Source organism: Bos indicus, chromosome 14, assembly GCF_029378745.1.
Source record: "Bos indicus isolate NIAB-ARS_2022 breed Sahiwal x Tharparkar chromosome 14, NIAB-ARS_B.indTharparkar_mat_pri_1.0, whole genome shotgun sequence".
Lineage (NCBI taxonomy): Eukaryota > Metazoa > Chordata > Mammalia > Artiodactyla > Bovidae > Bos > Bos indicus.
Window position 1 is genome coordinate 35,495,619 of NC_091773.1, and position 27,656 is coordinate 35,523,274.

At 42.4% G+C, this 27,656-nt stretch overlaps 1 protein-coding gene and 1 long non-coding RNA gene across 7 annotated transcripts in view; both read right to left on the reverse strand.

Moving 5' to 3' along the window:
• Positions 1–5,637, reverse strand: part of EYA1 (EYA transcriptional coactivator and phosphatase 1) — a 372,737-nt gene extending 367,100 nt beyond the window's left edge. For 2 of the 6 annotated variants that reach the window (XM_070802667.1, XM_070802668.1), the window contains exon 1: positions 4,841–4,941. The gene's annotated coding sequence lies outside the window, so the exon portion shown is untranslated. Of the gene's footprint in view, positions 1–4,840; positions 4,944–5,386 lie in introns of those variants that run through there. The other 4 variants (XM_070802666.1, XM_070802676.1, XM_070802669.1 and 1 more) reach the window with 4 other exon arrangements.
• Positions 5,638–11,190: 5,553 nt separating this feature from the next.
• LOC139186912 (uncharacterized) lies at positions 11,191–13,331 on the reverse strand. Its single transcript, XR_011570596.1, has 2 exons — positions 13,193–13,331; positions 11,191–12,688 (listed from the first exon to the last, which is right to left on the reverse strand). It is a non-coding gene; the product is annotated as an uncharacterized lncRNA (long non-coding RNA).
• Between the last annotated feature and the right edge of the window lie 14,325 nt (positions 13,332–27,656).

Below are 27,656 nucleotides of genomic sequence, written 5' to 3' on the forward strand. Positions count from 1 at the left end.
GGGCATGAGGAACTTCCCAGGTGGCTCAGTTGGTGAAGGATCCACCTGCCATGCAGGAAACCTGGGTTCCATCAGATCCTCTGGAGAAGGAAATGGCTACTCACTCCAGTACGCTTGCCTGGGAAATCGCATGGACAGAGGAGCCTGGTGGGCTACAGTTCAAGGGGTCACAAAAGAGTCAGACATGGCTTGGAGACTAAACCACCACCAGAAACACTCTATATCTTAATGGCCATGATCATGTGAGTATACATAATTGTCCAAATTCATTGACCTACACACTTTATAAAGTTGATTTTTCTAATGTGCCAAAATTTATATTTCCTATCAATTGTCAACTTCTTTTCTTCCCCATACCATTAATGAAGCCACAAACGGTATTGACAGCCATTGCCTTCTTCATCGGGGATGGTAAGTTCTTGCCCCTCCAAATCAAACATGACATCAGTGCTGGTCTTTATCCAAATGTTCACCCACCAACACTCCCCGCTAAGGCATGCAACATCTATTTCTGCTTGACTGCTTAATCCACAATAAGTTCAGCTGTCCAGAACAAAAAAGCAGTTTTAGTCACAAAAATAAGGTACAGGCTCTGATGTCACTTCTTTTTCTTTAATTTCTTGCTAAAATTCAAAGGCAATTTTAACCATGGATGGAGGCAGAGACGAACAGTCAGCTCACTATGTAATGTATTTACTATAGGGGACCCAGGTTCCTCATTAGACCTTAGGATGCATGCAGATTACATATGCAGTTCAGGAGGAACTGGGGAATAAATGCCTCGCTGCTCTTTTACCCTTGACAATCACAAGCAAAGTTAAGCAAAGCAATTTCCTCATTTCCTGGCTGCTGACTCTTACTTTTAGTTGCACCTTGACAAGAGTAAGGATTGCTTGCTGCAGAATAAGACTGCAGGATTGCAGTCTCAAAGGCCAGAACACCAAAAACAAAGATGGTGATAGAGAAAGCATTAAGTGGTCAGAAAAAAGGCACTGACTCAAGGTTTCTTTGGATTTCGCTCTTCTTAAAATCAAAGGACAACTTACATCAGAGCAAACCTTGAAACGGTTAACAAAGCCCTCTCTCCTGAATTCACTAAGAGAAGAGCTACCAGGTGACATAATGTGATGGGAGTATACATGGTATGGGATGTTATCATGGAGCCACAGAAGAAAGCTGTAGAATGCAAATTCCATTTAGGGCAGGAATCACCCGAAACCTCCCTGACTGACAGCCAACTTGCTTCTGCATCTTTGCTTCTGGGGACAGAAATTCACCAACTTGGCATGCCACTTGGTCTACAGCTGGAAGGTTTAACATTTATGAACCTTTTCCTTGTACTGAGCTGAAACAGACCTATCAACACCCTCTCTTCTAGGGTCCATTTTTCTTCTGCACCAACACGGATGTATTTTAATGTGCCCCTGATACAAAGTAATCCCTGAAACATCAGAAGATTACAATGATATTTCCTAAGATTACAATCCGATCTCCTCTCAAGCCCCCAAATTTAATTACTCATCTTTTTAGAAATTAGTTAATGCTCTGATTCCCCTCCCCCCGCCAACCCCCGCCACAACATGTCTGTGGTCAGTGGCCTCTGGAGCCAAACACTACCAGCGCTTATGAGCTTAGGGACACACAAACTCTTCTGAAAACGATCTGAGATATCCATTCAGTTTTGTGTAATATGCCAATCTCAAAACCATTCCATTAGTTTCCTTTTTTCAAGTCACTGGTAGAAATGATGAAGAACAGAAAGCCCCAGACAGCTAGTCCTGATGCAGCCAAGGGGAGAGAAAAAGACCACTGACGATGTAGGGAAGGTAGGGAGGGATCTGAGTCAGTTACACTGTCACTCATCAACTCTGTAGTCTCGGAAAGATTAATGAACCTCTTGGAACTTGTTTCTTTTTTTTTTCCCCACTGTCTTGCATTTATTCACACAGACAATAAGCATTGGTACAAATAATAAACACTGCTTTAAATACAAATAAATGGCTCTGGTTTCTAAGTGAAAACTCTAGATAATTCAAAGTTAAGTATATTCTAAGTTCCTATTAAAAATAGAAGACTATTTTGCATTAAGCCCTATTTCACCATAACTTATAGAGGAACTTAAGGATAAAATGGTGAATTCTATACTTTTAGAAGTCACCAGCAAAATGGGAGATAATTCTCTCACCTCCCTGAACTTTCTTCCAAACAGAAAGAGAGTTACTTGCATCTTAGACTGAGTTCATAAATGAATGAAGAATAACATTTAAAGATACCGGGAAGTGTTACCTAGGGAAAGGGTATAAGAATTTCTCTGAACACCTTCTGTGAATTATGAAACCTCACTATGCTGAAGTTTTGCTTCAAGTGTCTTAAATTCATTTATGCTCATGAAAGAAAGAAATGTTAGTCACTCAGTCGTGTCTGACTGTTTGGGATCCTACGGATTGTAGCCTGCCAGGCTCCTCTATCCATGGAATTCTCTAGGCAAGAACACTGGAGTCGGTTGCCATTCCCTTCTCCAGATGATCTTTCCAAATCAGGGATGGAACTTGGGTCTCCTGCGTTGCAGGCAGGTTCCTCTGTCCGAGCCACCAGGGCAGCTCATTTACACTCATAGGAAAATTTAATGAGCTTGTTTCTTTATCTATACAATGACACCAATAACTTAATCTAATAGGATGGAGAAGGTTGATAATACATCCTACACATAGTACATGCTCAGTAAATGTGAGTGGATGATAATAATCATTTAGTAAAGGACATAAAACTATAACATACTACGCTTCATCATTTCTAGTTTTTTACATACCAAAATTATCATAAGTCAATTGTGTAAGGATAGCTGGACACTTCAGTATTTCAGGTTACTAAGACAATTAGTGCAACAATCTTGTTCTTGTTATGCTCCCTCTCTTTAATTACCTTTTATGAACATTTTGATGTTTTTATAAGCTAAATAACCCACTAATTGATGTTTTCATACTTATTTTGTAACATCTTATATTAACACTTTCCTCTACCTTTTCCCCAAGGCCTTAATATGTTCCAAATTGTGAAACGTGTTAGCTTCTGCTCTCTTCCAAATAGGGAACACATCTGACTTAGTCCATTTGGCCTGACATCAAAGCCCTTTCCAATCTGTCCCCAGCTAAGGTCCCTCCGCATCTCTCCTGCATCCGGGTCTCCTGCTCACCTGCAGTTTCCCCAGACTATTTCCCGATGCCCTTAGTGATAACAGCTCTCTGCTCAGAGGACATACCTTCTACCCAGATTTCTACACAGTCTTCAAGGCCCATCCAGTCCTGCCTCAGGGAAGCCTGTCCATCTATTTCCCCATCCAAGTACTAGTTCTATGAGTCACAATCGTCCACCAAACCGCTCCTTCAGGGCAGAAACCATCTGAATCCATGTAACAAGATGTTCGGTACATGGCACATTTCCCAGGGCTAGGCTGAATGAACAGTTCTGAGCTAGAGACAGAGGATGTTCAGGGTTCTAGGGCCTCTGAACAGGATGGAGGAAGGCTTTCCTTGGCCGCCATGGACATCCTGCTCCTCCATCAGTCCTGCTCTTCCCATTTCTACCCGGCATCCTCGGTGCTGACACCACTGATTCTTTGGAATATATAATCAACTTACATTTCTTAACAGGTTTGAGATCTTCTCTCATCCAATTTTTCACCCAAAATCTGGACATATTTTATCTTATAATTGGAAGAAGTTTGCTTTACCATGTTGTGTTGGGTTTTCACACTACAACTCAAATCAGCCATGCTGTGTTTGGTGGCTCAGTCGTGTGTGACTCTTTGCAAGCCCATGGACTGTAGCCGGCCAGCCTCCTCTGTCCATGGAGATTCTCCAGGCAAGAATACTGGAGTGGGTTGCCCTGCCCTCCTCCAGGGGATCTTCCCAACCTAGGGATCCAGCCCAGGTCTCCTGCATTGCAGGCAAATCACTCATAATTATAGATAAATCACCTCCCTCTTGAACTTCCATCCCGTCCTCCTCATTCCAGCCCTCTAGGCTGTCTTAGAGAGCCAGGTTGGGCTCCCTGTGCTATACAGCAACTTTGCACCAGCTTCTAGAAGCCTTAAGTTTTAGGAGATGACTTACCTAGCTAGTGTTAGTCAGTCTGGCTCCCAGAACAACAAAAAAAATTGGATGTAATTGGCATTGGAGGGCATGACAACCCACTCCAGTATTCTTGCCTGGAGAATCCCTATGGACAGAGGAGCCTGGCTGGCTACAGTCTATGGGCTTGCAAAGAGTCAGACAGGACTGAGCCACCAAGCACAGCATGGCTGATTTGAGTTGTAGTGTGGAAACCCAACACAACATTGTAAAGCAAATTTCTTCCAATTATAAAATAAAATATGTCCAGATTTAGGGGGAAAAATTTGGATGAGAGAAGATCTCAGTTGAAGTAAACAATGATAGTTGTTTATAACATTTGCATCATTCTCACCTTCCCCCGTCCATCTTCACCAAATCTAAAGCAGAGATCCTGTTTATTTTTCCTCGCTTCCCTAATTATTCATAGAATAATAATGCCTCTCCCTCACTGACCTCCTCCAAGTCATCTGCTACTTCTTTTAACTGGTCGCTTTGAATTGGACCAAACAATCCACTTTGGGCCAAAAGACGTAACTCCAGGGGCTACAAGGCACTAACTATTCGTTTGTCCAGACTGCTCCCCAAATATTTCCTATCACTGTAGCTTCAAGCACAAGCACCCGTCCAAGAGCAATCGCAACAGCAAATAAGGCCAAGATGACCACCCCCTACCCTTTCCGTCCCCCGACATCCCCATCAGTCATCACCTCCCCCCAAAGAAAACCCACCGGCCCCAGACACAGCCCTCACATGAAGCGCCCTGATGCCGCCGAGGGCCGGGGGCGACGCCCGCGTCCCCCAGCGGCTCGCCCGACGCGCGCCCCCATTATTGCGCGCGCGCCGCCGCACCCTTCCAGGTGGCTCCGCGTACCTGGCGGCTGTGCCCACGCCGAGAAGGAGGCCGAGGAGGCGGCGGCGCCGGGGGCGCGTGGCAGGCGGCGCGCGCGCGCGATCACAGGCAGGGGTCGGGGCGCCGCGCCTGGCTGCACCCACTTCTCGCCCCCCCACCCCCGCCCCCCAGACGCGATCGCCACCCTCCTGGCCCGGGTGGGGCCGCGGGCGTCGCGGCCCCGGGCTCTCTCGGCTGCGGCCTCGGAGCCCAAGGGTCAGATTTCTTTTCACAACAAAGTCTCCTGGTCACCGCAACCCCACTGGAGGCCAAAGCCGGCCGGGCGGCCCGGGCAGGGGCGGGAGCGCGGCCGCCGGGGGCCAAGGTGGGAAGGGAGCGCGCGAGGGGAGGGTGGCCGGCGACCGGGCCCGGCGGCTGGACTTACTCGGGTCACAACTTCGGCGACGCGGGGCCGAGGAACCGGTTCTTCCAAAACCAAACCGAAAATGGGTAACGGAGAGGCCGAGGCAGCGCTAAGAGGGGTTCTGTGCTGGTGTTTAGGGCCAAAACTGCTCTGGCTTCCAGAAATTCGAGCCAGTCGAAGCTTTTTTCTTTCTTTCCTTCTGAAATGCGCCTGTGCCTCCTGGTCGCGGGCCGCCCTTGGCGCGGCTCTAAGTGCTCAGCGACACGGGGGCCGGTACTGGCGAGGGGAACCCTCCTTCCAGCACCCCGGGTCTTCGCAGTACCCCCTTCTCCTCCAACCGCCCTCCCCCCAACCCCCTCACCGGGCCCCAACTACCCTCGGCCCGCAACCTGGAGTCTGGGCCTGGTGCCCACTCCCCCAGGGGTGACTCGGACGCCTGGGCCCTCGCGGTGTTTCCACTGAGCCAGAGGATGGTGGGGTGTTCTCTGTTAACAAGGAGGAACTAGGTGGAGGTGGGTGGAGTGACACGGGGATTTTTTTTTTTTTTTCATGGTGGGGTGGGGAAGGTATAAAGGAATAAGCAGTCCGACTGAAACTTATCAAAACGTCCAGAATTCAAATAATTTTGCAATTGGTCTTAAAATTATGTACTCTTCTTAGAGCTAGGGAAACTGAGGCGAAGAGTGGTAAGTGGATTCCCCAGAATCGTGCTTGGGGGCCTGGACTAAACGTCCACGTCTAACCCTGTATCCTTGCAATTAAATGTTTTGCCTTTCTGGGCATCAAGGTACCCTTTGGGAGGCTAGGGGAGAGATTCTGTCACCTCAGAGTCCCTTTGCATCTGTAATAGAGGCTAAAGAGACTCTTGATTCAACCTGTAAAGAATTTCAGCATTGGATGAAGTGTGTGTGTGTGTGTGTGTGTGTGTGTGTGAGAGAGAGAGAGAGAGAGAGAGAGAGAGAGAGAGAGAGAGAGAGAGAGAGAGAGAGAGAGAGAGAGACTCAATAGTGTCTGACTCATTTGTGACCCCATAGACAGTAGCCTGCCAGGCTCCTCTATCCATGCAATTTTCCCAGCAAGAATACTGCAGCAGGTTGCCATATCCTCCGCCAGGGGATCTTCCAGAACCAGGGATGGAACACTTGTCTCTTGCATCTCCTGCAGTGGCAAGTGGATTCTTTACCACTTGTGCCATCTGGAAAGCCACCAAAGCATCCATTACAGGTAGGTAATGTGAGATATTCCTTCTTTGGGAACTTCCTCTTACTTGATTAGGATCCAATCACAAACAGTGAAAGATATGCAAATACCTTCATGATTTGCTCTTATAAGGACTCAGTGAGCCTTCAAATGTTTGCATTCCTCTCTCGCTCTAGAATGAAATCCCTTCCCCACCCCCCACTCAATTATTCACATCAAATGAGATAATGTAAGCAAAGAGGACTTGGAAAGTGTAAAGCAGGGCATGAATACAGGTATTATGGTACACAGTCTTTCAAAACCTGCTAGATTCACGATCTTTGCTGTTTCTCTCAGTCATTGAGTATCTGTTGACTTGTAGTAGGTACCACGAAGTGCCAGGCAGAACAATGAGACCTAATCCTTCACCTTCAAAGACCACAGATTAAAGATTAGGAGATAAAACCAACACCCTGGAGGTAATTGGAAATCTACACAAAGACTGATTTTTTATCCTATCTGTTGAATGTTTATGTGTAGACAGACAGAGTTTTCAAAATACACTGTGTATTGGGTGAAGGGGCTTCCCTGGTGGCTCAGTGGTAAAGAATCCTCCTGCCAAGCAGGAGACATGGGTTCGATCCCTGGGTTGGGAAGATCCCCTGGAGGATGGCATGGCAATCCACTCCAGTATTCTTGCCTGGGAAATCCCATGGACAGAGGAACCTGCCAGGCTACAGACGCAAAAGAGTTGGACAAGACTTACCAACTAAACAATGACAAACAACAATTGGGTGAAGAGGACTTCAGGTAGAAGTCAATGCACTGATGAATTATGTTAACCCAATTAGACCCCAATACCTTGTCCAAATAGAAACATTATACAGATCAGCCAGTTGATGAGGATGGCTTTACCTTTTTTAATTCATCACTTATTATTTCTACCCATTCACAAATATAAGGAATTTCTATAACATAAAGTGAATCCAGAATCTCTTAAAGCATAGGTGATCGAAAGTATTATTTCAACAGCGAGCAAACAGTAACCCCAAACTACCAAATATGTGTCTGCTAAGACCTCATCAAAGCCAATGAAAGTTTCTCTTATTAGACTACAGGCTTGTTATTTTTTTGAAAAATCAGTATAACTCAAGTAAAATATAATCTAAAATGTTTATATTTTAATACAAGGAGTCGTTTGATCCTTAGCCTTGGTCTTTTCTTAAAAAAAAAAAAAAAATATAGAGAGAGAGAGAGAGAGAGAGAGAGAGAAAGAGAGAGAGAGAGAACAACTTTGAACCCAATTTTATTTTTTCAACTTCTGGACACCTCGATTCATATGGCCCCTGGATAAAAACAGATCTAAATTTTGAACCAGTTTCTGAGTTTGACGGTGTGGAGAATTAGTTCATTATTACTCTTTCAGAAATGCCAAGTGTTTAAAATATTGGAAATCCTAGATTCAGACGATAGAGTCATATTTAGAATTTTCTTTTAAGGAAAATTGTTATTTGGGCAAAGTACATTTATTTCAGCACAGTATACAAATTCTTCATATTCTCCAAAACGGGAGTAGCAGGAGCCAATTTATCGAGTATAATGTATTCCAGACACTTGCTGGAATAAACAATGTTCTTGAGCCCCTCAGATGCATAGCCAGTAGGGAGCTGTTGACTACTTGAGGTTTTTGCACATCTCTCAGCCAAATCAGAAATCCAAATCCCAAATCAGTCACAGGCACATAGCGTGGATTTACAGTCCTGCCTGGGCGTAGGGTCACAATCTGCAAATGAATTATACCACCCAAGATAGGTTTATTTTTGACATAAAATATGCTTTTTTTTTTTTCACTTGACATGAATGCAACTATGAATAAAATTTTCAATAAGAACATAAATGTCTTTTGCAACGCAAGCCAAAATCCAGTAAAACATATATTCACAATTCTCCATTTGAGGCTACATGAGAGTTTATATTCATCTATTGATGTATATATAGAGAGATATTTATCTTCTGGATTGCCATGTGAGTAACTAGTAAATGCCATAAGGACTCAATTATGTATCTGTTGGTTTATATTGAACTTAGAACATTCAGCTGTTTACATGTCATAAAATGCTAATCCTAACTGCTGGCCTAACCTACATGTGTGCAATAAAAAAAAAAAATGAGAAAGATTTTTGCACAAAAATTCCTTAAATGTAGAGTTATACTGTGGCTTATGGCATAAATATAGAACACATGTGACAGAAATGTGCATCGATATCCGAGTCCTCAAACTTTCAAATACAGATCCACAGAAGGCAGAGGGCAAAAATCAACAGGAGTTTTGTAGTTCTTTGAGCATTTGTATTCTGCCTATACTGACAGGTATGTTATGACTAGTCCTGATTCAAGGACCTCTCTCACACACACACAGCCCACAGGTTTTTAAACATTCCTTTGTTATTTAGTTTGGCAGTGTAATTTTATCTAGAAAATATCATCAAATGCACCGAATGGGAGTTTTCATAAGGAAAATGAAGATCCAGCCCACAAGTTTAGATTGAGATTTACCTCAGAGCATCAGGAGAGAGGACTGGACGGTATGGGAACAGCCAAGAGTGAAGCCAACTCTCCAGGTATGAGTTGGAAATGCTCTTATGTACTGCTACTGCTAAGTCTCTTCAGTCGTGTCCGACTCTGTGCGACCCCATAGACGGCAACCCACCAGACTCCCCCATCCCTGGGATTCTCCAGGCAAGAACACTGGAGTGGATTGCCATTTCCTTCTTGAGCTCTTATGTACAGGAACCATTAAAAAAAAAAAAAAAAAAAAAAACTTCTAAAAGACCAGTCATTTTCCCCTTGCCCTGGCCTCTCTTCTCTCACTCAGTTAAATCACTGAGTACCATGAGGAAGCATGTTAATTCCTTGAGTGTAGAGTATATCTCGATGGAAAGCATTATTCGAAAGCACTAGAATGATTATTCCAAGAAAAGTTATGCATGAGACTCAAGACATGGTCCCTATACCCTAGGACCTTTATATTATAGAAAGTGCACGTCTTTTTTAGTCTACTGGAATATCTTATAATCTGAAAGTTAAATGTCAATGCCTATTGCTCCCTTCAAAAAAAAGTGTGTGAGATAAACCAGGGAAAAGTCTACTCACTACCCGGGAACTTATTACATGAGCCATGAATTTTTGACCTTTCCATCCAATTTCTTGTTACATTAGGATTGGTTTTCTAAACCATGCTGACTCATGTTAGGAAATACATTTCCTCCTATCGAGACTTCTTAACGTCATCAAATTCTTTAATCACACCAGGGATTTTGGAAGTATGCAGTAAGAGGACCTGGGGTAAAGGGAACAAGTTTAACTTTACTTTTATCTTTATGCACTTCTAGCTTAGGCCAGCAAGTGAGGGGTGCAAGGCTAGGATTCTTGGCCAGGTTGCTACTAAAGACCTACAGATAATTTTCAGGTGATGTTTTACTGCTATCTTTTGTATCATAAATGTTTACTATGGCAAACTTTATAGTACATTTGACTAATTAAAAAAAAAACACATATGTTTTGTTGATCTTTTCTTTTTAGGTGAGTCTTCCAAAGTGATTGAAATGCAATCCTTCTGCATATTTCATTTGCCTGCTTTTCTTCTCTTTTTATCATCTTTCTCTCTTGGCATGTACATTCTTTTCACTGTCAACCACTGCTGTAGGTGGAGCTTTCCTGAGCTTCCAGTGTGCTTTTATCCAGATCATTCTCCTTGTTAACATATCCACTTGGAAGCTGCCTTTACCTTTACAAAGAGAGGATATCTAACAAGTGCTCTGGGGGAATATGATTCTTCAATGTGGAAGTCACTGGCTTCTCCCCCCAGCCCAAAGGCAATGGCCTGACTGTTCCTTTTACGTTCCTATAATATCAGATGACAAACAAGCATCAGATTTATTCTTCTTTCTCACAACTAAGAAATGTAAAAAATAGCACCTCTTGCTCTAAGAATAAAATTGCCGGTGCATTTTTAAAACATCCAACACAATTGTTCCTTCAGTATAGTCTGGAACAGAACTGCATGCTTCATAAGTAAACGCTAATGGCCAGTGGAATGGAAATATTTGGTAGCTTGACTCATGAAGAGTATGGAGTAGGACCTCAAGTTTATGACTTCTAGATTATATTTCCCCAGACCTATTGCTTGTACTTATCTAGGTTAAATCTCATTTGCTATTTCCTGACCAAGTATTTGGCAGATAGCTGATAGTACTTTTATTGACTTTAGATTTACAGTTATAAATTACCGTTGAACTTTTAAAAAATCTATCCTATGTTGTGAGTTCTATCGTCATGCAAAAATAAAACTCAACAGTTTACTTTGACTTCAGAAAGCCTAGGATAAGAAACCTTGAATTCATTGAAAAGAGGTAACACAAAGGGTTATTCTATAAATGTATAGATTGTGGACTGAGGCCCATTTAGATGAAGCAATCATCTCTCTCTTAGCACCAGAGGTAGCTATAATTTTCTAACTGCCTTGCCTTGCATGCAAAGCCAGCACCATCTAAGTGCCAATTTTAGTGCCAAAGGAGTAGTGAAAGGAAGAAAGCAAACTATCCATTGTTTATTTGATAAGCATAAAATATTTAGAGTGAGGAAAATGATGTTTCCAACACTGTAATTGTCTTTATTTCTTAACATGTAACAAGAGGCATTGAGGAGATGTTCTAGATAATGAAAACCTAGTGTGTCCTTGAACATTACTCAGAGAGTTGAACTGCTGATTGAAGTTGACTTCTTTTGTTCCTATTTTTGTTTATGCCTGTTTGTTTCCTTTGTTTTGCTTTATTCTTTGCCTCCATGTGGTTTCTCTCCTAACAGCAGACATTTTGTTTGCTTGCTTTGTTTTGCTAGGGTATTCTATTTTATCAAACAAATGTTTGATAGCTTAAGCTATCCTTCAAGGAATAACATTTTACATTGCTTTGTGCATTGTTTAAACCAGTGCTTTTATGTAATATTAAATCTATAAATTAACTGAATCAGAGCCAAAACCCATGATGTTTATAGTAAGTATGAAAGGAAGGAGTCTGAAAGATAAATTTCATCATTCATTTTTCAGAACACACAGCATACTGACAACTCATGGCAACTTTCCTCTAAAAGCGTTGTCCCAAGATTTCATGTTTTAATTTGCTGTAGATTCTGAAGCAAATGGTGAACCAAATAATTTTCCTAAATCTAACACGATATAGATATTTTCCTTCAAATCATAAAACTGATTTATATAGGCAAGAGGAAAACTCAAACCACTTCACAATCAGCTAAGGAAACCACTGATGATCAGCTGGGACAAAACGTTTGTTGGAGTGAAAAAGGAGTTATTCTCCCTTATGTAAGAAAACAAGATCGCTATGGTCCCTGCAGTGTGACTGCTTATAGCAGTTTTATCTTTGTTGTTAAATAAAATTTCTCAGCAGTCTCAAGTCATTTATTCAATAGGTTTGGGTGTCTTTCCAGTACCGTGGGGAATTCTGAAGTGCAATCAGATCCAATGATATCGTAGGAGGCAAAATGCACCAAAGAGCGTTTACCTGTACCCTGTGCGGTTGAAAGTGGACTTGCTGCGAGGCCAGGCACAGGAGGATATGAATGTATGTTGAAATTTAAACGTGAGTTAGAAATGCTGATCAAACCGTTTGCCTCGGAAAAAGGGGTTCCCTGGGCAAGAATTCCTGCGAATGTAGCTGCAACGATCAAACGTGGATGACTCATTTGACATGAAAATGGAGCTAGGAAGCTTGAAAACAGTGACAGTCCCGCGCGTGGGTCTGTGGCGACTTAGGAGGAATCGCAGGACCAAAGACCCTGAAACGACTTGAGCTCAGTTCAGAGAGTTAAGCGAAATTCACCTCAGGTAGGAGGATTTTCTTTGCCGATTTCACCTTCACGTTACAGAAGTCTAGCTTCTTTCGTAAGACGCGTCTTTTTCTTCCAGCCCAGGACGCTGCGTATTTGGACTGGATGCGGTCTCGAAAAAGCCCGGAGAGACTCCGGGTTCCTGGGGCTGTGTGCAGGCGCATCTGGTCGCTCTGCCTGCTGCCTCTGCAATTCGATTTTCAGGCCCCCTTTCCCCCCTCGGCATTATTTTTCTGACGACTTGAGAGGGGGAAAAAAAAAAACACAAAAACTATGTAAGAAACTCGAGAAGAGACTCTGGGATGTAGAATCACACACGTGGCCCTGCAAATTGGATGGGAGGGTGGGGGAGGTGGGGAGGAGAGAAGTGAAACTAGAAATGATGGTACTGCTTTAGAATTCGAGAATCTCCCTTCTTCTCTCCCAATACATATCCGTTTTTGGATCTTTACAGCTGCCCTTTATCCAATAGGTGTGGAAGAGCAACCGCTACGCGTCTACGGACGTAAATGTGGAGCAGCCCGCGCTGGGGGAATTTTTCCGGGGAATCTCAGAAACGGATGCTGTTCCCGAGGCTGTTTCCAAGTAGGAGTAGATTATTTCCCCTAAAGACGATGAACAGCTTCTTTGTCCAAATCCAAGACACAGAAATGCATAGCCTCCCTCAAAGAGGACATTAGAACCTCATTTATTTAGAGAGTCCTGAAGCCCTCGAGTATCAGAGAAGTAAAGATGAAAAGATACCTTTAGGATATGTTCTGGGTGGCTAAACAGGTAGGCAGATGATAGAGTGGTTTTCTTCTAGAAGCTGTTTTGCTTCAGAATTTACCGTCTTCTTGCTAAAAGTATACATAATTGTTAACAGAATTAAAAGACAAACTTTTGTCCATATAGATGCGCCATTTGATCAATAAAACCGAACACTAACTTCCTTTGGGAAGGAAAGATAAATCAAAGTGCTATCACTGATATCTTAATCAAGATTTAAGAAAAATTTCTCCCTCCCTAAGAACGTTCAGTGTTGTTTTTCTTTTCTAACATGAGTTCAGTTCAACAAAAGATGTTAATTGTAACGAAAACGCTGCATGATGTAAGTGTTCAAAGAAAGAAATTCTAGATTGATTATATTCTGGGACCGCAATTATTACTAGATATCACTAAAACAGAGGAACCAGAGGCCCTGAAAGTAGGACTCTCAGGGAGGAGGGGTGGGGGCGGGGGAGACTTTGGAGAACTTGCTTGCCCTCAATTAAAGAAAGGGAAAAAAAAACTGTATAAAATGTAAATACAATAAATTGAGCTGAATTTTATTTTTTCAGGATTAAAATATGTATTTAGTAGGTTTTGAAGGCCAATTACCAATTCATAAATGTATCGGAATAAAAATTCGAGAGCAAATGCCAAATGCCTGTGGTTTATGTAAACGACATAAAATCACGGGTGTTTTTATATCTAGATGGATCATGAACGGATATAAAATGAAAGACAAAAATGAGTTGTTATGGCTTGTCGTGGATTTCGTGTGCTTATTAATTTTCTTAAGTTTCCAACTGTTTGCATTTACAAACATTTGACAAATATTCTAAGCTGCTGAAACTACAACAGACACTGTTTCCCTATCTCCCTTCTCAGAAGTACATGGGAAAAGATCACCCAAGAGATACTTCTAAGTGAGGCGCGTCCTCGCCGCCGGGTCTCAAACAATGGGTCGTTTGGCCACCTCTGCAAGGACGCTGAGTGTGGGGGGAGGACGCGAGGGGGCTTCAGCAGCCGGTTGCCGTCCCTCCTCCTTCGGAGGCTTTGAATAACACCCACCCAGCACCATTCTTGAGGTGCTAGGAGGGGAAAGGACAGCGCTTGTTCGGGAGGGAGAAGTGGGAAATCGGATGTGATTTTTACCCCGTCTTGGTGAGGAGGGTGGCTCAGGAAAGCCCTCTGGGACTGACGGATCCCCCGGAAGGTTAAGAGGGTCTGCACCGAGGCCTGCCTGCAGGTCGCTCCGGCTGGCGGTGGCTCTGGCCTCCCGCGCGCCCGTCGCAGCCGCGAGCGACCGGGGCTGGGAAACCCGCTGCCTCCCCAGCGGCGCCTATTACCAGCAGCTGCTTCTGCTTAGCCCTCCAAGGATCAGTTTGCCCCAACCCACGGCCTCTCTCGGGGCTCCATCTCCTCCCATCCCTCCCTTTCCTTCCCCGCCTCCACCCCCTCCCCCCGCCGTCAGCACCAACTCCGCAGCCACCCGGCCCGCCGACGCCGCAGCGGAGACGCGCTCTCAGGTTCCAAGCTCTGGGATGCGGGAGCTGGGGGAGGGCGCGCGAGGAGCGAGCCAGGAGGACCCCGAGACTTTAAGCCCACCGAGGGAGGTTAGAAGAGGGCGCAGCGGTGGTGATATTAGGAGACCTCCGGCGGGAAGAGAGCCGGCCGAGGCTCGCGCCTCTCACTGGCCGGGGCGCTCCAAAGGCGCCGGATGCCTGTGCGGGAAAGGCGGGTTCGAACCCTACTCATCACCTGTAGCGTCCGGGAGATCGAACGCGCGGAGAGGATGTGGGGCCGCCGCTGCCTCCGCGCGGGGTTCCGGGGAGCTTGGAAACAGCTTGCTCCGCCAGCGCCGGCAGCGCGCGCGATGACCCCTCAAAGGCACGGCTCACCGGGGCGGCTCCCTCCCTCGTCCTCTTAACTCCACTTCCAGCTTGGGCTAGAAACAGACATTCGCGAGACGAGAGCAGGCGCTCACCAAGGTTCGGTGGAAACTGGGACAGGAAAGCCCGTGCTGCTCGGGAGGGCGCCGCAATGCGCGCGGGACGCAGGGCTCTGCAGCGCCGGGCGGCGCGGGCCTGCACCGGGCACCGCAGTGGTCCTGGCTCCGCGGACTGGAGTCGGTTCTCCTTCCAGCGCCAGGCGGGCAAGAGAGCCTTTTGGTGAGGACAGGCCGGGCCTCTGGCCCCAGGCTGTAAAAGGGGCTAATGCCGGCTGACTGGCTGGCTGCACAGGCCTATTCTGACACTGAGAATGGTCAGACAAGGAAGGATGCGCCTCTGAAGAGAGTTTTCACCTAGGTGTGCCGTGGGACTTTGGAAAGCAAGCCTGCGGTGGCGGCGATGCGTTCGATTCCCGCACCTTCGCACTGTTCTGTTTTTCCGGCTTACCACCAGGAAGAGCAGTATCCTGCCTGCCTAGAAGTGACCGAACTAAGGGCCTTCTCCCTGCCCACCGCCGAGAGTAGGGGGCTCATCGGTCAGCTGAGGGCACATACATTGGCTCCAGTGTCCTATTTGACAGCTGGAAGGGGTCTCAGCGACCTTGTAGTTATCCAACCCTGCAGCTGTGCGGATGAAGAAATGACATTCCGAGGAGTCCAGTGATCTCCCAAGGTTGACTCGGCTGTATGCCCAGCCTCTGGAATAACGCCTAGCGTGGGGCGAGCCATCAGTCAATGTGTGATCAATGAATGATACCCAGCCAGGTGGTCGAAGACTCAGGACTCGAACCGAGGTCCGACTCCCAATGCACCCCCTTTAACAGAAGAGTAACCATGTGCCGGGTCGTTTCCCGCCCAATCCCACGCGTGTTCCAAGACCAGGCCACAGCATCCCCAAACCCGTATGCACCCCTGTCCACAGATTCCAAAGAACCGAACGCTTCGCTCTTCCTTACTGATCTCTAAGAGTCCATGATCTCCAGCCCCCATCCGCACCCCCACCTCGGTTTTCATTCCGCAGTTCTGCGGACTGTGGGGCTTCCCTGGTGGCTCAGATGGTAAAGAATCTGCCTGCAAGGCAGGAGACCCGGTTCGATCCCTGGGTCAGGCAGATTCCCTATGCTGTGGGCAGCATCGGGAAAAAAAAAAAAAAAAAAAAAAAACCTGCCGCAGCAGAAAATTGCAAGGCGTAAAACCTCTCTCTCCTTGGTCTCCTTTCTCCTTTAAGAATACCACCCCATCCCCGTTTTTTGACGACCTTAACCTTAGCCAAGGTCCGTTTCAGGGCAGGATTGGAGCTTTTAAAGGCCGTTTGGGGAAAGCTCTGGCATCTACTCCCTCCCCCACAGTGAACAGGCAATCTAAGTGGAAAAAAAGTCTCCGCGCAGTGCACCACAACTTGAAGACCCTCTGCCTCCCATCTCCCAGACACACTCCAATTGTTGCCCTAAGCTAAAGCCTCCTAGAATTTCTGGGGTCACCATTTCTCTGGGGGAGCTGTGGGACACAGTCCCGAGGTGGGGGAAACGACAACAGGCGCGGGAAAGTGCGCAGTAGCCGAGTCGACCAGATCTCTGCTCTCTGGGGCTCCTTCTGCAAAGGCAGTGAGCAGACGGAGCTGGATGGAGTCAAACGAAGCCCAGTTACCACTCACTGGAGAAACACCTTGGCTAAAGCGTTTGAGAGACTGTGATTCTTCTTGGCCAGCCAAGTGCCACCCGAAGACCAATAGGGTTTTCCCCCTAGAGGGCGGATTTGCCAGTTTTACGGAGATGGATAGAAATGTGGGGGCGTTTGCGAAATTTAGATCTGTAGTATACAAACCACTTTCTAACAGAAAAATGTGTGCAAAACTCAACACATTGGAGCAGCCCTTGCAGGAAAGGCCTACAGGACTTGACACATAAAAGTGCAATGATCATTGAATGAATAAGCGTGATCATTTGCAATAATAGCAGTCACCTTTTCCTCTAGCGAGCCTCAGCAGCTACCATCTTCCTTGTTTTTACCGCAAATAATTTCAATTTCATGATTACCAACCTATCAAATGAGATACGGATAGAGTCTGACATTGTGGTTCATTCAAACACTGTTACCGGTATTTTCTGAGATTAACTCTGCTCATTGTGATCACACAAACAGGAATCCATATTTATATTCACAATTAAAGGATGTAAAGTAAAATACAGTTATTCTTGACAGTGGAAAGAAACTGGCTTTTTTGGAATTAAAAAAAATGTCTGGAAGAGATACTTTCAGATCTCTTTACCAATAATAAATTTGGGCAATACGTAATGTCTAGGGAATAGGTCATTGTAGCAGAGAAATCAGAGCAGTAAAGCTATTTACATGATGCAGCTATTAAAAAAAAAAAAAACCCAAATCTATTGCTGTACCTCTGCGTCCTCACAGGAACCCCTTATCTCTCTATTTTCGAATTTTAGTAAAAGTTCCAGAAAATATTACAAATCATTAAGGAAAAAAATGAATAATGGAATTTTCAAAGACTAGCTGTAGACACGTGCAAATCTCACATTTTCCTGAGGTTAAGCCTTTGCTATCCCTTTCTGTTACACTTTAAACTTGAAAGAATATTTATAGGTAATCTGAAATTTTTGGTCCCACATCTCTCAACAAAGAGATTTTGTTTCACCTCTACCATATAAAACTAGAGACAGGACATTTTTGCAAGATGAGGTTTTTCTTCACTTCCACCTTTTAAAGCCACACACTTTGTCTTTCTGGTCTATTTCCAAGTACACTTCAAGCAAGCATTGTCAATATGTGAGTTGAAGCAATATAAAGACAAATCTCCTCTTAACCATCCATTCCATGGAGTCTGCGGGGATGCACAGCACTATTAATTCCTCTGAGCTCCATCTGTGGGAATGATGAAACCCAGCCATTATGGAAGATTATGAGGTTAAATTAATTTGGTTCTTCCATTATACTGCAGTCTTTTGGAGATGCTTGCCATTTTCCCTTTAAATATCATTATTTCTAGATCTAGTTAGCAGCTGATGCAATTAAAGAGGATATAATGCTAATTTAGCAATACAAATAACACTTTCTATCATGTATGTTGAAAAGATGCACTGAAGAGAGGACTAGCCACATTGTACCTGCCTGCCATAAACAACCAATGTAACTTGTACTTTAAAAGAATAAGATAAAACCCGGCAGTGTGCATTGGATTTTTCAGTGAATTCTTGAATCAATACTTTTGTTTCATGTTTTCATGTTCTCAGTAATGTTAACGTATCCAGTTACAAACTCTTGCCAGTAAGAAAGAAAATATGCCCTGCTGTGTACCCTTCTAAACACTTTTAAAGAATCACGCTTTCTTTTCATTTGGAATTATGATTCTGATTGTCTGCTGTATCTTTGCAATCTTCAATTGATAGTAAGTAGACACACTTAATTCCCTAAGCTAATCACCTGAGTTGAAAACCTGGGTCACATTAGCAGACTCAATATCTCTGATCTTGTGCAAAAGGGGCACATATAAGCACAAAAATAGCATTAATTATGATATTTATTCTGCCACTGCAGAAAGAGATCAGAAAGACCAGTAGGCTAATGATCTATACAGCAAGTATTAAAAACAGATGTAGTCCTGTTGCATTACAGAGTAAGAATGATTCTTAATAGGTGTTAAACTGCACATTCCTAATAAAAGGAAATGCAATAGAATAATTTTTTTGTTCTTTTCAGTCTTTCAAGAATTATTTTGTTAGTTGTATACTTAATAAAAACTTCAGTAATTCAATAGCCAACATTTCTAGCAAACAGACCACAGATCATAAATAAAAGCCCTTCTGTCCACACACACAAAAAACCCACCACTTTTGTTTTGTTTGCTCGGGGTATTTCCAGCCTTTTCCTTTGTTTCCTACGAAATGGCTAAACGCTTTTAATTGTTTGTAAGGGGCACTTCGAGATAAGAGATACGATTCGGCTCGTTGAAGTCACAGCCCATCTAGGCGCAGGAGATTCGCCTTTGGTCTTATGCAATTCATGGATTTTTCTTGATGGATGGAAGGGCGTTGCAGTCGATTACCAGTCGCAGCGTCCTCAGTTCAGAGATTTATGGCCAAGACGTGACGTTGCCACCCCTCCCTCCACCACCCCGAGTGCCTGAGTTTGGGCCGACTTGACACCGGTGCATTTACTGAGGGGTGTGCGGCCTCGAACGAATCCCAGGTGAAGGCAGCTGGCCGTCAGGGATGCTGAAGTCCGCAGAGAACGCGTGCCCGGTAACTGTTGGATCAGGCAGGCACCCGCAGACGGCGAGAGCAAGTAAAGCTGCCTCTGATTCAAGATCTTAAATCCTTGCCCCAAATGGGCGTGAAAACCTATAAGTGGTATCAGTAGCCCAGGAATCTAAAAGTGCAAGTGTAGTTCGAACTGGGAACGTCTTTAGTTCATGGATATTTACAATTTAGGAAATGGTAATTGGGTGGAGATTAGGGGACAGAACAATTAAGTCTAAAAGATTCCAGCTAACTAAAATATCTCGTAAACATAGCACTGCTGCTGCTGCTGCTGCTGCTGCTGCTGCTGCTGCTGCTAAGTCACTTCAGTCACGAAGTCGCCACCAGCGACCAGAAAGCCACGCCGTCAGCACTATCCTTTTTTCCAGCTTTTCTCTTCTCTCAGTGGTCCCAAGTCAGTATTGTTTGTTAATTTCAGAAAAGAGGATCTAGATTTGGGACCTTGGAAAGCTTTATTCTTCTTCCACTACTAGAGACTGAATTACTAAGACTGAGGTTGTCAGATAGGAGTGGGGTGGGGTGGGAGGGAGAGAGAGAGAGAGAGAGAGAGAGAGGAGGGACAAATTCTTTTAAAATGTAAGCCTGTTCCTCCTCCCTCCCTCTCTCAGAGGAAGGGGGAGCTATAAAATTCTCCTCAGCACACGCTATAAATTGCATTTTGCTGAAAGTTTTAATACTTAATTTAAAGTCAAAGGATATTTTTTTGACCATTTTAGCTCTTGCAGTTCATCTGGGAGAAAGTCCAGGTGGCAAGTTTAATGTAATTCAGTAAAATTTTCCAGCATAGCCTTATTGAAGGCAAACATCTAGAGTGGAACAGGTACTATTAGATGCAAATCAAAATCCGTTTTTGTTGACAGAGAGACAATTAGCATTCATTAACATATTCAAAACTTTGAAAGTGGGTTCAGTGGTTATTCTGAGGAAGGAAAGTCTTCAATAATAAATGCTGGAAAGGATGTGGACAAGAGGAGGGAGTGCAACGGATGAATAATTAAGAGCAAAATCACTCTTCAGAAAGTCCTTCAGGACACCTTTGGACAATCTTATCACTCAAGTAATGTTCAAAGTTAGCTGGGAGAGCAACTGTTGATGCTTTTGTATTGTGAAACAGAGCTAAAGAACTAATCCAACACTTCTTGAAAGACAAGGAAAGAATGTGGATTCTGACACTTAAAGCAATTAGTCACTTTGAATTAGCCTAAAAAAAATCTGAAGACTAATTCAAGGAAAGTTCTTCATCTTTTCTTATTTGTAACATGATAGGAAATACCTTTAATAACCGCATTAACTGCCTTGTGATTCAGATGTATTTTTCATGCATTATCAAAATAATCTTCCATTATTTGAACACATTTTTAAAGAAATTCTGCAGAATGCAAAAGGAATTCACCTTGTTTTTAAAAACAGAAGCAAGAATGATCCTAGTGTAGGTAATACTTTTTTTTTTCCACATGAGATGTGATGAAACCAAGCCTCAGAACATTTTTTAATGTTGATAGAGCAGGCTTGAAAAAACTTGTCCTATAAATTAAGCTGTTCTGGGGGCAAACTCATGTTGTTTTTAAACCACAGAGTGGGTCAGTGGGTGTGGTAATACACATGGTTGAATGGTGAATGTATAGATTAAAATACATTTTGCCACACTAGTTTCCAGAGGATTGTTTTGGCCTGGTGTTCCAAACCATGAGCCAAAACTTTGGTCAGTATTTTGACAACAGAGCCAGGAAAAACAAAAAAGGCTTAGCCTGTGAAAAAGAAATGAAGATGTAGTGAAGGAAAACAGTAGTCTCTCTGCCACTGCCTTACTCAATCCATATGTGGGCTTAGACACAGGAAATACCCACCATTCACCGCAATCAAGCCAGAGGCTTGTGCATCAGAAAGTGCCTTGTGGAACTAATTGGACTCTATTAAGATTGTCATTGACATGGGAAAACATTTTGAAATTTTAAATCAGAACATGCGATGTACACAGAAAAAGATAACAGTCACATTGTTGGTTCAGAACTACAAATACAGGCATAGCACACATATGGACATAAAAGCTTAGTATGTTGTATTCGGTGAGGTACTGTATTCATTATCATTCGGGAGCGTGTTTGTCTTACTTCATTTTATATGTTTGCTTTTCATCTACGATCTTTCCAGGATGGGCTGATTTCACTGAGTATGTTCTGGCAACAGCTCAGAGCAGAGAAAATCTAAGCATTGCCAGTTGAAAATCATCATCAACAAAATTCATGGTACTTGCCACAACAGCAGAGTTTACAGGAAAAAAATATATAGTTTGAAACAATGAAACTCCTAGGGAAGTTTTTCACTCATGAGGTTGGATGAAACCACATGTACTGTAAGTATTCATGTATACACACACATACAAATCTAACTTGGCCAACAAATCTTTGGGAAAGAGTATACGTCAGCATTTCCATTACAGATGTCTTTAAAAATTACCCAAACATGGTGTATGTTGGAAGCTTATCTTCCTTTTGTTCTTGTTACAGTCCATCATATTATTGCCTTGAGGACGACCTACATGGGAGTGTATTCGTTCTGACGAATACAGTGCTTCGTTCTGACGACTATCTCAGTGTTGTGGTTGTCATTCACATTTGTTTTATAGATAAGGTGAACTTGTTAATATTTGGGGGCCTAAAATCTGTATTTGGTTTACCTTTTTAAAAATATAATTTCCCACCCTTATGAGGAACATGCTATAATTCATTCCCTCAAAATTTCTGGAAGGCATGACTGTGTAGTCATTTGGGTCAAGATTTCTTTTATGTGAAGGGTGTCAGTAACCATAGTCACATCCATTTTAAAAGATAATTGATGGTTAATATAGACAAGATGATCTCTTACCTAATTTTTCAGTCTAGTGTTTAACTGCCATTTTTTAGTAGGAAGCGTCTTTATTTTGTTAGTTTCAAAATGTCTTCTTTGTCGTGGGTCACGTCTAACATAGTTCAGCATTTCTCCAATTTCAAAAACAAAATGATTGCAACTAGGGAGGGTATGTAATTTGTGTTGGTAAAGCTTAGATTTACCATGAAGATATTGCCAAAGGAAAGGGAAAGTTGGACAAGCAACAAATCATTGGAAGGCTTTGATGTGTATGTATGTGTGTGTTTAAATACCTTCATAATCTTAGTATCATGAAAATTGAAATCTGATCATCTGATTGCCAGGTTCTTTATGTGAATTCTGAGATCTAACTCCAGATCTTTATATGAATTAACTCAATCAGTCCTTACAACAATCTTTTGGAGGAGGTACATTTATTATTCACATTTTGTGAGGAAATTGAGTCATAGAAAAGTAACTTGTAGGAATAAGAACATAAATGATTTCTTTGCAAATGATAAAACACTGGTTCCAGTGGACTCCTATCCCAGCTAGAAAATGCACAGAAAATATTAAAAACACAACTTTTAAGGTGATTTAAGTGTCTCCAAAGCCCCATCCTCATTTTAAAAAATTTCCAAGCATTGGAAGTACCATGTGAAAATATCAGGGGCAAAGTAGGCAGAGATTTTTTTTTTAAATAGCTACTGCAGAACTATATTACTCTATTAGTTTGAGATGATGTCATTCCTTTCATCACCACCTTGTCTTTCATACGTATACATCATGTATACACAGCTCATGCCAGGTGGCCATCATAGAAGAGTTTCACTGAGACAGGGAAAGAGAGGCCACCTGTAACTGCATGAGTATGAACTCTTGTGCTTTTAGCCATGTGGAGAAATTATCTTCAGCAGGAGAGTCAAGTACTAGCCTATACAAAGGGAGAATGGAAGAACACTGGATTTTACATTTTTTTAAGTAAAATAATTTAAAGGGGGGAGATGGGATTAAGGATGCTGCCTGGTAGAGCATCCTTTAAAAAAGAGCTTTGTTTTGAAGCCGAGCAAGTCTGTACCCTTGCACAGGGCTGGGTCCTCAATGTCTCCATTCGCAAAATGGAGGTATGCCAATCTCATTGTTGTTTTTAATTAATTTTTATTGGAGCATAGTTGCTTTATAAAGTTGTGTTTGCTTCACATGTACACATTTGTCCAGCAAAGTGACATATATTCCCTCCTTTTGGATTTCCTTCCATTTAGGTCACCATAGAGCACTGAGTAGGGTTCCTTGAGCTATACAGTATATTCTCATCAGTTATCTATTTTATACATAGTATCAATAGTGTACATATGTCAATCCCAACCTCCCAATTCATCACATCCCCTCTTTTCTGCCTGTGGTGTCCATGTATTTGTTCTCTGTGTCTCTATCTCTGTTTTGCAAAGAAGATCATTTATTACCATTTTTCTAGATTCTACATATATGCATTAATTTTCATTGGTTTTTGAACATCCTAGGTGACAATGTCCCTTAACTTGTTTAGCAGCCTGGTTTAAGGCACGTGCTCTGGAATTAGACAGCTGGATCTGAATCCTGACTCTGTGAGACCAAGATCAGTAAATGAATCTTTTCAGCTTGCATTTCCTCTTCTGCAAAGTAGTTGTGAAGACAACCATGTTACCACATTGTATTGAGAATTAAATCAGGTAATATAGATTAAGTACCTAATAGAATTCTTGGCAAAGAGTAGTTGCTCGGTGAGTGCCAGTGTAATTACTGACATTACTTGAGAAAGAGTAAAACAAGATCAATAGCATTTGAGTCCCATGCCCTTTCTAATAATCCCTTTTAAAAATCCAAATAATAAACCTCTGTTTTCCATGTAGTGGAAGCCTAGGTTCTGTATTTCCTTTTTGGTTTTTGCATTTGAACTTCATCTATGAAATGGGTATTAGAATCCTCTAACTCCATCATGCTAAGTTTTTAAGATGTCATTAGGCCATCTTTGTTCCGAATTGAATTTCTTAAAATGGCATCTCTATGGTACTGCACATAAAAGTTATTAATGAACTGACATTTAGTGAGACATGAGCTATCATTTTGTTAGGCCAAATTCCTAACCTCAGAAACCCAGGGGGTAATTTTGCTTCATTGGTTTGAATGGGATGATAAGTTATCCAAACAGCTTTAATTCTAAGGAATAATTTTAGGAAAAATCTTTCTTTTATTTTAAAACCCATTGTGTATATACATAAATTTCAAGCCACAACTTACAAATGCCCGTGGAAAAGATAAGTGAGAGAAAGGAAAAAATAATATTTCCAGACTTAAAGGAAAGCCTGTCAACTGAGAATGTCATGGGTGACAGTTAGACTGTAAGCCACCAATAAAAGATCAAGGCGCTCTGGACAGTACTTCTGTGTTCTTTATATCCTGACCTTTGTTATGGCAGGCTTAGAGTGATTTTGACTAAAAATCACCCCTGAGGGTACAATGAAATTTGCTCGTTAAACTATTTTAGTGTTTTTTCTGGATATCATGCATAACATGCCGCTGTCTTTCTGTGGCGGAACCCAAAGCTAATAGCTTTTACTGATTCTGCAGATAAATATCATATGTCACCACTCATTAAAAATCTGTTCTAAAACCCAAGTTCCCATTAATAAACATTGTCTTTGTTTTCAAATAATTAATGCAAAAAACAACACTAAAAACTTTTTAGAGTGTCTATACATAGTTCTGGATAGAAAATTTTAACTTCAAATATTATAATGGAATTTTATAAGTTCATATTTGGCCCCTATCTATTTTCTTTATTTCTTTTAAAATATGACCTTAAGTGTGGTCCTATAGTTCATTTGTCTGTGAGTAACCTGACCATATATTTTATTTTCTCAACCGGGCTATTTTGAGAGTATTACCCCAAACAACCAGGACTGTCCTGTGGAAAAAGGGAGGGAAAGTTGGCCTGTCCACAGCATAGTTTTAATCAACCTCATGATTTAATTCTATAGATTGTGGATTAAGTTGGTGGTTTCACACACACAAAAAAAAAAGCCACAGTTTTTACCAATTAATACTCCTATTGATACCAGAGCATATTGAAAACAAATATACCAGGATCTTTAAAGTCTAATAATTTTTCAAATTAGCAAGTGAGTTGTCAGAAGTTCATATTATTCTAGACTATTTGCTGTTCTTTGAATTAGATTATATAGCCATTTTTGGAAAATACTAAATATTGGATACTAAGCCTAGCCTTTTCTCTTTGCATTATATTTCTGGCTTTTAAAATAGTATGTGGCCCTTACGAGGTATTCTGTAAATATCTGTTGAATGAATGAAAAAGTGGACCAAATTATTTTTGGTTAATCTGGGAATCTCTGGATAATTCAGAGCTAATCAACAAATGAAAAAAAAATTATTTTTCCAGATTTCTTTGTAAAAAGAAACCACATTCTACCTCTTTTTGGAAGTACCTATATATGAATACGACCACATTATTTACTAAAATATCAAGCCATTATGTACACATTACTGAAAAAAACCACACAAATCACTTCATAGACACAGAAATGCTACTTCAACAAAATGATCAGGTTTTCTATTTTGTCTTAAGGGAGCTATTTTTATAACCAACATGTTTTTTCAAATTCTTGAGAAATGAGTATGTATCATCTAATAATATCCTTTTTTCCTTCACCATGAGATAGTTATTTATCAGTAGCTCTTTTTTCATATTTAGATACTAAAAACTAATTTCATCCTCCAGAAAATAAGAATTTTTTGGCATGTCTCACTTGAGAAGCATCATGTACAGATATACAGACAATACAAAAACTTTATGACACATTATTATCCTAGGGTCTCAAGGTTGGACAGCAACTGGAAGTTATGTGTTATAAATACTTGATAATTGTTCTACCACTTTTCAGTTCTTCCTGAAATATGCTTTATTTTCTTGTCCATGACCCAGCTCTGAGACTTGGGAGACAAAGAAACCACTTTCATGAAGCACTGGCAAGTAGTTCTCTATTTCCTTACACTTCACACTACTCCGGATCTAGGAGTGGTCCTTCTTCTCACTGCTGCTCTCAGGTTGTTAGTCATCTCCTGTCTGAAGCCCATCCCATTTGGCTAGGCCGTTGGAAACCTGGGCTTCCCAAGTGGCTCTAGTGGTAAAGAACCTGTCTGCCAACGCAGGAGACATAGGAGACTCAAGTTCAGTCCCTGGGTTGGGAAGATCCCCTGGAGGAGGGCAGGGCCTAGCCACTCCAGTATTCATGTCTGGGGAATCCCATGGACCAAGGAGAACTGGCGGGCTACAGTCCACGTGGTCACAAAGAGTCAGATACAACTGAAGCAATTTAACATGCATGCATGCATTGGGAAGTTAGAAACTTCTCAGCCACGGGAAGACACTGGCCTTTGTATATGGTCCTTTTCCTCAAGCCCTGCCATCATCTTGAGTTACTTCAGGACCCACAGATTCAACTGCCATCACCAATGCCTCTTGATTCCTCACTTCTTTCTGACCTCAGTCTGCACTCCACTTCAGTCCCTTAGGTTATAACCTCACCTCAGACACTGTCATGATCTACAATTTCTCTGCCTCCAGTATCACTAATTTTCAAATCCTTCTCTGACCATGAGCCTCCTGCTTTCAGCTGATCTGTTCAACTATCCCCAGCTGCCCCCTCCCCAAAACACTGCAATGCTTCTTTCTCCTCATTTGGAACCTCTAGGTCACTGAACATTTCACTTTATACAAAAATATTAGCCTTTGCTTTTTTGCACCTTAATTTCATTCCTATCCAGATTACAGCTTTCAAGCCATCATTTTAGTAATGAAAACCATCTTTTCAATAACCTAAACTACCTCCACCTCTTATCTTTTGACTGTATTTACCTCCAAATCATTAGGTTTGGTGAATCTATTTCCTCTGTGTCACATAACATGGCAGCTTGGTTCTACTGCAGTCATGGCCAACCTCAAATGCCACCTTGACAATGCTGCATTATTTTGATCAAGTCACTTTCTCACTTTCCTTAAACCTCCTCACCTTTGCCCTTTTCCCAGCGGATGACCTCACCTCCTACGTGACGAAGAAAATAGAATCAAAGAGGAACCCGCTCATGTGTTTTTTAGTTAACACCAAATACACAAAAGTACCTTTATCTATATCTATTTTATATTCTTTATTTTAAAATAGCCCCTAAGTTTTCATCTAAAGCTAACTCCTCTGCCATTTAGGAGGTTACAGTAGTTGTCTAAGGGAATATGATGTCAGCTTAGAGAAAAAGGTGATAATTGGTTACTTTCACAACATATTTGGAAGGTAGAATCCACAGCACCTTCTCGTGGCTCAAAGATGGGTATAATATGGGA